Genomic DNA, 3,537 nt, shown 5'->3' with positions numbered 1-3,537 from the left:
TTTTATTTGCGTCAGAAAGCGAGTTTCTTTAAACCTCTGACCACCGTACGGGGAGGAGTCGGCGAAGACGGTGAGCGCGTGGGCGCGGGAGGCCGACAACCGGGGCTCGGATCGACGGAGACCGGAGCCTAGATCTTTCTCTCCCCTCTCATTTCAGAGAGAATTTTAGATTTTTTTTTAAAACTCGGGTTGCAAATGAATTTAAAACTTAAAGTTTGGCTTATATAGCCATAACAGAACGACGCCGTTTTAGCTTAGTCTGATAAGCTTAAAACGACGATGTTTTAAGGCCCCAAGATCCGCGCGTTGACCCGATTACCCGGGGAGGATCAACGTGTTTTTGAGGATTGGGTTAATTACTCAATCGGTCCTTCCACCTTTTTTGCGTCTATAATTATGTTTTATTTTATTTATGATTTGGCCCTAATATTTTGTTTCCATTTTAATTTTGTCCCTGCAATAGCTATTTTAAGTCCAGAATTAAAACGCTGCCGTTTTGGGAAAAGGCCGTTTTGCCCAATAAGTCCCTTTCGTTTTACACGTATTTTAATTAGGACCTTAATTCAGCTTTATTTTTTTTAAATTCGCCCTTGGAATTTTATTGAACTTCAAATCTAACCCTATATATTTATTTCTATATATATATATATAAATTTTATATTGTTATTTGTTTTATTTTTAACCCTATTTTTATATTTATATTATATAGTTATTCTATTATGTATTATTTATATTATTATATTATTATTTTTCACTAATTATTATTATTTTACATTATTATTTATATATTATTGTTATATTTTTACTTATATTATATGTTTATTAATTATTTATCTGTATTATATATTATATTCACATATATACTTTCGTATTATATATTATAATTATTTTATATTATTATGTCATTTTTATACTATTATATTTTTTATCTATATATTATTATCATTTAAGTTTTAGCTTGTATTATATACTTATTTTTATGTATATGTTAATAATTACTTTGTTTATAATCTATTATTACACATTTTGAAGATATTATAATATTATAACTTGTATAATACATATATTTCATCATTAATTACTTATTTCATATTATTCTAAACTTGTATTTATATATATATTATATAATTATTTTATTATAAATATGAATTCTTTTACATACTTGATATTTCATACATTATTTTTCTAAACCAATATATTTTATATTTTTATATAATTATTATTCTTATAAATATACTTTTTATTATATATTATATTTTAAATCATTATTAAATATCACATTTTTTATATGCTCATTCTATTTATCAATTGTTTATATCACATATATTTTTAAAACTTATGTTTTTATTATTATGCAATATTTGCTTTTATTTTAGAATTAATGTATTATTGCTATGTTATATATTTTATATGTTATGTAATATCTTAGACTTTTATAATTTATTTTCAAATGCATATTTTTCATATATATATATGTGTCAAAATTGTATATCATGCATCATTTATATGTTGAATTACATGTTTATGGTTTTACCTATTCTTCTTAAATATATATTGCGTTGTATGTATATTTTTCTTATTTAAAATTTGTCATGTTTTATTTCTTATATCGTTGGTTAGTGTATGATATTTATGATGTTGTGCTTTTATTTACCTATTATTATAACATCTTATCTCGTATGTTATGTTAATATGTTCCTTTATGCACCGGTTTTAAAAAACGAGACGTCAAAGTTTTCAAAAATAAAAAGGCAATGCTTGGTGTTTTGAAGCTTCGAGAGAAGTAGTGCCCTAACTTACTGGGTTGTGACTTTTCACGTTGAGTTCGAATAGTCAAGCACCCTTCTAAGTTTTTAAAAAATTTACAAAATACGAGCAACTATTTTGGAATTTCAAAGCGTTGTGTCCTAACTTACTGGATGTGGTGTTTTGTCGTTTCAAGATAGGGATTTCTAAAAAAAAGGCTAACTTAGTGTCAAATATCTTAAAAATATTGTGTCCTAACTTATTGGATATAATATTTTGATTTATTTGATACAAGTAAACCCTAATTTTCAAAAAATCAAAAATATTAAAAGAGGATTGCATCTCAGAATTTTTAAAATTTTCGACATTAAAGACATTTTGATAATCAATTAGGTACCAATTTTTGGGCGTTACGAGTGTGCTAATCCTTCCTCGTACGTAACCGACTCCCGGACCCGTTCTTTTATTTTGTAGACCAAAACTAATGATTTTAAAACAAAATGTTTTAAAGGTGATCCAATCACACCTAAACAGATTGGTGGCGACTCCTGTTTTCGTTTTTTAAAGTCGATTCCCATTTTTTAAAACTCAGTTTTAAAAATGGTCTCGACAGCTTGGCGACTCCACTGGGGACAATAAGAGAGTCAAGCCGTGTAATTGATTATCTCTTGTCTTAATGTCGAAAATTTAAAATTTTTTTAAAATTTAATCCTCCTTGCATTACATGTGTTTGTATTATTGCATGTGTTGCTATATTCTGATACGCATTGCATTTGCATGACCGTTGTGGTCATACCCTTAAGTGGGAGTGGGAAACTACGCCTTCATGAGGTTTTCGCCTCCGTGCAGGATAGTGGATCACTTTCGGGATACATCCGTACCTATGGTTTCGTGAGATTTTCATCTCCGTGTAGCCATAGGGAAATGTATTCCCCTAAACTGAACTCGATTCAAATGAGCCTATAATGGGTGAGAATCGAGGAATTTGCTGGTTCGGGTACCTCAAACTTTAGAAACAACCTCATATAGAAACACCGTAAGAGCCCAGCTTAGTTAGAGTTAAACTTTAGATATTACCCTTATAAACTATCGATGAGATTTATTGATATCATGTGATACTGACTATTTCTTTTCTTCTGTTTGAATGACATTTTGCATTTACAAAGGTATCGATTCACAGTCAGTTTCTAAGTTAGGAAGTTTTATTATGGAGAACGGACTTCTTGATAGAGTGGAAGGCAACGCTAACGTCCATAGTTGGTCTGAGCAAACTCAACTAGAAAAGGGGGATAGTATAGCTATGGGGTATATGTCGAGGTCGCCGACTACACTCGATCGTTGTCACACGTAATAATCTGCAGGAGCTTAAGGAGATTTGGGATCAGTGGGGTAATGAGACTAAATAGTCGTTCTACGATAATTATGGAGATTTACCTTACTTACTTGAAATTCAGATTGATGAGCACTTGTTTCGAGCTCTCGCTCAGTTTTGGAACCCTCCATACAGTTGTCTTACCTTTGGGGAGGTGGATTTAGTGCCTACTGTGGAGGAGTACACCGCCTTACTTCGGTGTCCTAGATTTCAGTGTGATAGGATTTATTCTCGAGCTGCTTGTGTCCAAGCCTTTGGTAAGAAGCTGATGACTATTACGGGGATGAGTGAGTAGTGGATCATGGCTAGAATCAAGGAAAAGGGTGAGAGTAAATGCATTCTGTGGGGGGGCTCTGAAAGAACTGATCCAGACGCATCCAGACGAGGCAAAGAGGGTAGACATTTTTGCCTTAAGCTTA

Source organism: Gossypium arboreum, unplaced genomic scaffold (genome assembly GCF_025698485.1).
Source record: "Gossypium arboreum isolate Shixiya-1 unplaced genomic scaffold, ASM2569848v2 Contig00234, whole genome shotgun sequence".
In the NCBI taxonomy this organism is placed as follows: domain Eukaryota; kingdom Viridiplantae; phylum Streptophyta; class Magnoliopsida; order Malvales; family Malvaceae; genus Gossypium; species Gossypium arboreum.
This window is presented reverse-complemented; position numbering follows the sequence as displayed.